This window comes from Benincasa hispida, chromosome 7 (genome assembly GCF_027475165.1).
Source record: "Benincasa hispida cultivar pf3 chromosome 7, pf3_genome.v1.1, whole genome shotgun sequence".
NCBI classification, from domain to species: Eukaryota; Viridiplantae; Streptophyta; class Magnoliopsida; order Cucurbitales; family Cucurbitaceae; genus Benincasa; species Benincasa hispida.
The window spans coordinates 46,836,941-46,845,554 of record NC_143484.1 but is presented as its reverse complement, the minus strand read 5'-3'; positions in this window follow the sequence as shown (position 1 = coordinate 46,845,554).

Below are 8,614 nucleotides of genomic sequence, written 5' to 3'. Positions count from 1 at the left end.
GTAGCTAGATTTTGGAGAGTTCTTCAAAGGTTTGTCTCTTTGAAACTCTATTATGTGAAAATATGTTTTAAATGTTTTAATACCCTATGAACATACTTATTTTGATGTCAAAATTAAGGAATTGGAATGCTTAATGATAATGTTTTCTTTCGTTGTATGTTTCTGAATTCCAACAGTTCAAGCACTGAACGATGGACAGAGGCAGGTTGGAACGACTGATCGTCGAACGGTGGTGAGGCTATTGGTCAATGACCGACATGATTGAAAACGAAAGAGGGGAATGGTATTTTTTTGTTCGAATGGCCTCATTTAGGAGGCCCAAATGAAAAATGGGCACCTGTTAAAAAAGTAATGGAAAGTGGTCTTCTGCTTACATCATCCATGTGTGATTTTACCGCTTCGCCCCTGAGATGCACCCTACGTGCTCTGCACTACCAAAGAACTCGATCTTTGATGGCTCATCACTTGATCCTCGATGCACGATCACTTGATACCCTAATTGTAACACTCGAATCCTCACAGGATTCATTAGGTTGAGAAAATAACTCAGACTTAAAGCCTTGGAAAGGAAAAGTGTTGGGATTGGTGTCCTAATTCTCTCGGTGGTCTTGTAGTTAAACTTTTTGTATACATATTGTTATTAATAAAATAAGTATTATTTTATAAGCATTTACTCAATCCAATAAACTAAGATCCTTGGTTATTTCATGTAATTTAAGCATGTATGTGAGACATACAAGTGGATCATGTCTTAAGTAATAACCTAAATGGTCTGTAGTATAAGGATAAAGGAGGGACACCTTAACCTGGTGACACTATGGATACAGCCCGCTTTGTAGATGTAACAAGTGTTGTAAAATGCTACAAATGGTCTGATCCTGACCATTCATATGGAGACATGTAAGCGGGGGTATCCTATACAAAGAGTTTGTATAAGATCGGACCACGAGATAATTAGTCTCTTTATATAAGCCGTTGATAATTGAGACTTACATTTCACTAAAATGACCATAGGTGACATGACCTTAATCCTAAGTGAGTTGGGAACTCCTGCCTATGAGGACGGTTCTTTGATTAGTATAGGTGAGAGTAGCCAGATTGCCAACTCAACAAACCTACCTTTTTGAGGATTCGTCTGATTGGGGAGCTGAGAACTCAACTACACAAGACGAAATTAACTTCTTTTCCAAAGCAGGGGTAAGTAGATAAATTGCTCCCTTAAGGGCTGATTCTGGGTCTTGAACATAATGGCCACACCCTCTCTTTGAAAGAGAGGACTCAGTCATAATGGGATTATGACTTATTATTCATTAGAGGAATCAGTGGTACTTAAGGAGTTAGATATAACTATAGGGGCAAAATGGTAAATTGGCCCAAATGTACTTACGAGCAATTTGTGAAGGGTCATCGCACTATTGATTGGTCATATGGACATAGAAATATATCTGTAGTGCAAAGAGTGCAACTATTGGTCTTTAGTGGAATGACCAACAGTTAACGGATGGTGGATCTTATGACTAAAGATTTTAGTCAATTATTCACGTACCATTGGAGCTTCAAGCTACAGGTCCATAAGGTCTCCTTGGTAGCTCAATGAATTCAAGTTGAGAATTAGTTTTTAGGTTAGTTTGAAGTGTTCAAATTAACAAAAGAGATTTTGATTATATATGATATAATTAAATTAGCTTAATTATATGTGATATAATTGATTTGATGTATTAAATACATTAATTGAAGGAATTGATAAAAATATAATTTATATTAAATAAAGGAGAAAAGAACTATGGTTTAAATATTGCATATAATGTAATATTAAAACTATAGGTCGTAAATATAATATGATAAGTTAGTTATTATATTTATTTATAATAAAAACAATTATGAGATAATTGTTTAGTTGGTTATTTTCTTCATTAACTGTGCAAATGGGAGGTTAATTTTAGTTTTGAATAACTAAAGGATAAAATGAAAAATGTTTTCATTTTATGAACGATTGTTCCATTTAGTGAATTACTAATCATTTACTCACGAGAGACTATACGATAACCTTCACGATAGACTAAACGATCGAGCGAGATTTGTTAGATGATTGTGTAAACGATTGAGCGAGATTTTCTAGACGATCATGTAAATGATTAAGCGAGAATTGCTACACGATCGTCTAAACGATCTAGTGAGATATTACTAAATGATCTAGTAAGAGCTCAAACGATTGTCTAAATGATATAGCGAGATATTACTAAACGATTAAGCACTCTCAGTCTATGCGATAGACAAAACCTTTTTCCCATTTAATTGATCGTGTAGTTCGATCGTTTTCTTCCTCCTTCCCTCTATCAGATTCACAGAGAGCCCACACCTCCTGGATTATCACTCCGAGAATACCAAGGTCGTCGAGTGGTAGTGTCGAAGGATTGTTGTTCGAGAAGCAAACTGTTCATGATTGTAACGATATCGAGAGGTTGGCTAGACCATTGCTCATGAGAGCAAGATATTGCCGGATGATTCTCACGAGAACGAGAGATTTCCAGAAAAAGGGTTCTTCAAGGGTATGTCTCTCAATTCCTTTTGTATTTAGTTAAGAAAACATGTTGTAATTTCCTTTATAATACATAGCTATTCTTGTATGCTTGTGAATGCATTTATTCTTGCACAATCGACTTGGAAAGATCGTGCTTCCACTTATTGGTTCTCTTGAATAAGAGTTCCTTCAAAAAGTTTGACTACGAACCTAAAATATGCCTTGAAGGAAGTAAAATTTCTAAGTCTTTAGGCATAATAGATTAAAGGAAAAAATTTGGCTAAGTTTCTAAACTATGTATGAGAATAAGGGTTAGATTCATAGTATAGGAGAGAAGAATCTTGACTAAGTTTAACTCATAGTATAGTTGAGGAAGTAGGTCATAGCATAGGCAAAAAGTCATAGCATAGTTGATAGCATAGTTGACAAAGTTATTGTTGGGTCGTATGTCCTAAAACTCACAGTTTGTAAAGTTAAACATATTCTATTATCCATAAAGATGTTATTCGACATTTATTCAATAAAGTTGTTATTGAATTTTTAAATTGCACTTATAAAGACTAAATCCAATAAACTAAGATCCATGGCTATTACGTGAATACTTGAACTTTAAGTGGAGACATAAAGATAGATCAAATTTGAGTAAATAGACAAAAATGGTCTATAGTATATGAATAAGGTTGGGTGCCTTATTCTGGAAACGCTATCAGATACGGCCCACTCTGTAGCTGTTATAGTTTGTTGTAAGGTGCTACAAATGAAGTGATCCAAATTAATTCATGTATTGATATGAGGAGTGGGGGCGTCTTATGCAATGAGTTTGCATAAGATCAGACCAAGAAATAAGTTACTCTTACTTTATAATTTTGTTTACTGTTTAAAACTGACTATTTAGCTTAGATTACCTAGGTAACTCAATCTTAATCCTAAGTTAACTATGAACTCCTATTTATTCAGGATTATCCTTAGATTTTCATAGGTGAGGGTTTGCTCAATAGCGCCGACTCAATAAGCCTCTCATTTTAGGGATAAGACTGGGTAGATAGGGGACAAAAGGTGCAAGATGAAATTCACACCTACCCAATTTAGGGATAGAAAAAAGGTTGTTTTCTTAAGTGCTGAATTTAGGTCTTGAACAAGGGCCCCCACCCTCTCATTGGCCCGAGAGGATTTGGTTTAGTGATTGGATTACAAACCAATTATTCATTAGAGAATCAGTGAAACTTAAGGAGCAAGATGTAATTTCGGGGGTAAAACAACATTTGACCTAGCCGTTATTAACGAACAACCTGTGAAGGGTTGACTTACTGATTATGGTTAAATCAAATGGACACAAATATATCTACAGTGAGGAGAGTGCAATTATCGAGCTATAGTGGTATGACTTGTTAGTTAACAAATATTGATTAATTCGGTCTAAAGAGTTTTAGCCAATTAATCTCAAATCGTTGGAGCTCTTAATCTGCAGGTCTATAAGGTCCCTCTACTAGCTCGTAAAACATGAACACCTTGAATTAGTAAATTGAGTTAATTTGAAAATATTTAAATTTGAAGTGTACAAACTGTAAATTAGGATTTGAATAATTATATTCGATATAATTAAACGTTTAATTTATCAAAATTAAATGAAACTGGATAGTTTATAATATTTAAATATCAATTTAAATATTAATTACATGAATAAGATTTATGTTCAAAATTTGGTGTTTGATTAATTTAATATTTGATATTAAATTATTAATTAATTAATTTAATTTGTTTAATTAATTAAAATCAAATTAATTTTCAATTTATTCAATTTCAGAAATTGAAATTTTGTTTTTGAATTTATTTGATTTTGAATTAATTAAATTAGAAAAATGAAAAATGAAAATTATGTGGAGATTTCTAAATTTTGGAAATCTTGAAGTGTTTAAACCAAACACTTATACCTAACCCATTTGTTACTTCAATAAGAGGTGGCATTGACTAAATTCTTCAGGCATTGCATGTAGTGGATGAATAAAATCTTTCAATTTTCTGAGACTGGGATGAGTTTCTTCTGGACTTCTAGGAAAACTCTACAGAAATTCATCCTCTTAAAAAACACTCCATTCCCTTGACATTTCACTTCAAGCTTGAGTTCCACTACTCAAATTCAAGGCTGAGAATAGTAGAGAAGATCTATAACTAGGTTCACTGAGGCGTTGAAGCTGTGAATTCGTGAAGAGCAGCTTGGATTTTGAGAATTCTTCAAAGGTATGATGTTTTTGAAAACTTTATTCTGGAAAATATGTTTTTGCATGCTTTTAGAACTCGAATTAAATGTAACTAGAGTGTTTATTGATTTTGTTTGTTTTCATTGTATCCTTATATATCCTATCAGTTATAGTATAGTAAGTCATAGCATAGCATGGTTGGACACATAGTAGGTGCATCCTAGGGGAGACTTTGGACAATTTTGGATACATAGAAGATGTTGGAAACTGTGCTATGAGGAAGAAGAGACCATGTTATGAGTATAAGGAGCTATGTTACAAGCATAAGAGACTATGTTATGAGCATGAGAGATTATAATGTGAGCATGAGGGGTTCTATGAGCATGAAGAGCCATGTTTTGATGTGAAAGCATAGGGAAGATTGGTTAAGTGTTGAACTATGCACCACTAAGAGAGGAAATTAGGGTTGGACAACATAGGGCACTATAAGTTGGGGTAACCCTAAAGATTAGAGTGTTGGGAGCATAGATGGTAAAGTGGGCACATAGATGGCCATGTGGGCGCATACCTTGAAGCGAGGAGAGGTAAAATGGACATATAGATATGTATGAGCTCAAAGAAGAGAGCTAGGCTATAAAGAGGAGATGAAAACTAAGGAAGAATGAAATTGAGGAAAGTTGGACGCATAAGGGAAAAGGTGGATGCATGGAGCAACCTAGGTTGAGAATTTGGCTAAGTGTTGAATGAAATAGAACACAACAAGTGAAGAAACCCTAGAAAAATTGAAGGTTGGGCACATAGGGAGTAAAGTAGACACATAGTTGGACTATTTTGGACAATTAGGGGCCATTCGGATCACATATATTGTTTTATAGGTATAGATATTAAATATCTGGGATTTGAATTTTTGGGTTTCAAATGTCTGGGATAATTAATATTTATGTCTGGATGTGCATGATAATTAATGTCTGGAAATAAAATATTTGTGTTCAATTCAATAATTTATATATAGAAACTAAAAATAGCTAATTATTTAATTAAATGTAAAAGATCAATTAAATTTAACATTAACTAATTTATTGTCATGTTAATTAATTATTTAATTAATAAAATAAAAAATAAACATTTTCTAATTAAATTAATTAATCAGAATATTGATAATTAACAATAATAATTTATGTTTGATAGCTCTAAAAAAGAGCTATTATTCCTAACTTAATTTGGGCTCGTTTTTAGATTTTATATGTTTATTTTTCTATTTTGTAGGTATCGAGCAATCAAGAGGTAGAATTGGCGATTTGGTGAAGAATGGGTTTAGTTTGAAGCAATTTGAAGGTGATTTGAGCATTTCGGCTTCAAAAGAGTAGAAATTACAAAAATGCCACCGTCACAAGTTTGCAATGCTAGCTTGACGCTCTGCAGTGTTGCAATGCTTTCCTGACGCTATAAAGCAGAATGTGCAGCGTTGCAATGCTCCGAAGTTTGCACAACGCCAGTGTTGCAACGCTCTTCCTAGTGACACTGCGATGATTTCTATAAATACCTCCCTTCGTCTTTAGGTTAAAACATGCTGAATTTCAGGGGCTGAACTGATGGAGGCCAAAGTTAAACTTCAATCTTCTTCCTTTCCCTTCAGATTTTAGTATCTTTAGGTTAGTTTTTCTTTTTGTTTTGGGTTGTAATCGATGGATTAAATGTGTATCTTGGATTTGTCTATGAATTAAGAGGTAACTCCTATCTAATTTCTTTGAGCAAGAGCCATATGTTTAATTTCTTGAAGGATTTCTAGTTAATTTAACTGAATTATTATGAACTCTTTGGGATGATTTGATTGAATCTTAATGAAATTTTTATAAATTGATCTGACAAATTAGTTTATTGAAATTCTTGTGTTTAGTGGAAATGATGATTCTGCCTGGATTATTGAATTCGGGGCCACTAACCATGTTTGTTCTTTATTTCAGGGAATTAGTTCCTGGCGGCAGCTTGGTGCTGGTGAGATGACGATGCGAGTTGGAATCAGACATGTCGTCTCAATTGTGGTAGTGGGAGGTATCCGATTGACTTTACATAATAGATTTATCATTTTGAATGATGTTTATGTAGTTCTCGAGTTAAAGAGGAACTTAATTTTTGTAAAGTCATTGCTTGAATGTAATTATTTAATACATTTTTTAGTTAATAAAATGTTTATTTCGAAAAATGATGTTGATATATGTTTGGCTCAACTGGAAAATAATTTGTATGTACTAAAGCCATTAGCAAAAAATTCCCTCCATAACATAGAGATGTTTAAAACCTTCGTAACTCAAAACAAACGACTTAAAATTTCTCCTAAAGAAAATGCCCAACTTTGGCATCTACTTTTACGGCACATTAATTTCAATAGGATTGAGAGGTTGGTGAAGAATGGACTTCTAGATGAGTTAGAAAAAAATTTACCTGTGTGCGAGTCATGCCTTGAAGGCAAAATGACTAAAAGACCTTCTACTGGAAAAGGATATAAGGCCAAATAGCCTCTAGAGCTAGTGCATTGAGACCTTTGTGGTCTGATGAATGTATGAGCCAGGGGAGGCTATGAATACTTCATCACTTTTACTGATGATTATTCGAGGTATGGGTACGTTTATTTAATGCAACATAATTCTGGGTCTTTTGAAAAGTTCAAAGAGTTCAAGGTTGAAGTTAAAAACGCAATAAGTAAAATGATTAAAACACTTCGATCTGATCGAGGTGGAGAGTTTTTGGATTCTAAATTCCATATCTATATGATAGAATATAGAATAATTTTCCAACTCTTAGCACCTGGTGTACCTCAACAGAATGGTGTAACAGAAAGGAGAAATCGAACCCTGTTGGACATGGTTCGGTCAATGATGAGTTACGCTTCCTTACCTTACTCGTTTTGGGGTTTTGCAGTAGAGACTGCAGCTTACATCCTGAACTGTGTTCCTTCCAAGAGTTTTCCAAAACACCTTCGGAGTTGTGGAATGGTCATAAAGCTAGTTTACGTCATTTCCATATCTGGGGTTGCCCAGAACATGTGCTTGAGTCTAATCCTAATAAATTGGAACCACGTTTGAGATTATGCCTATTTGTAGGCTACCCGAAAGGAACGCGAGGGGGTTATTTTTATGATCTTAAAGAAACCAAAGTGTTTGTATCAATAAATACTACTTTTCTCGAGGAAGATCATATAAGGGAGCAAAGACCTAGAAGCAAAATTGTGTAAATGAGCTTTCCAAAGAAACTACTGAATCTTCAACAAAAGTTATTGAAGTGCCTACTACTTCAACAAGAGTTGTTGACATATGTTCATCTAGTAGGTTACGCTTCCTTACCTTACTCGTTTTGGGGTTTTGCAGTAGAGACTGCAACTTACATCCTGAACTGTGTTCCTTCCAAGAGTTTTCCAAAACACCTTCGGAGTTGTGGAATGGTTGTAAAGTTAGTTTACATCATTTCCATATCCGGGGTTGCCCAGAACATGTGCGTGAGGCTAATCCTAATAAATTGGAACCACATTTGAGATTATGCCTATTTGTAGGCTACCCGAAAGGAACGTGAGGGGGTTATTTTTATGATCTTAAAGAAAACAAAGTGTTTGTATCAATAAATACTACTTTTCTCGAGGAAGATCATATAAGGGAGCAAAGACCTAGAAGCAAAATTGTGTTGAATGAGCTTTCCATAGAAACTACTGAATCTTCAACAAAAGTTATTGAAGTGCCTACTACTCAACAAGATTTGTTGACATATGTTCATCTAGTAGGTCAAATCCACCTCAAGTGTTGAGGAAACCTCGACGTAGTGGGAGGGTTGCGAACCCACCTATTCGCTATATAGGTTTAACTGAAATCCTGGCTATGGTAGTTGATGGCGAGGTTGAGGATCC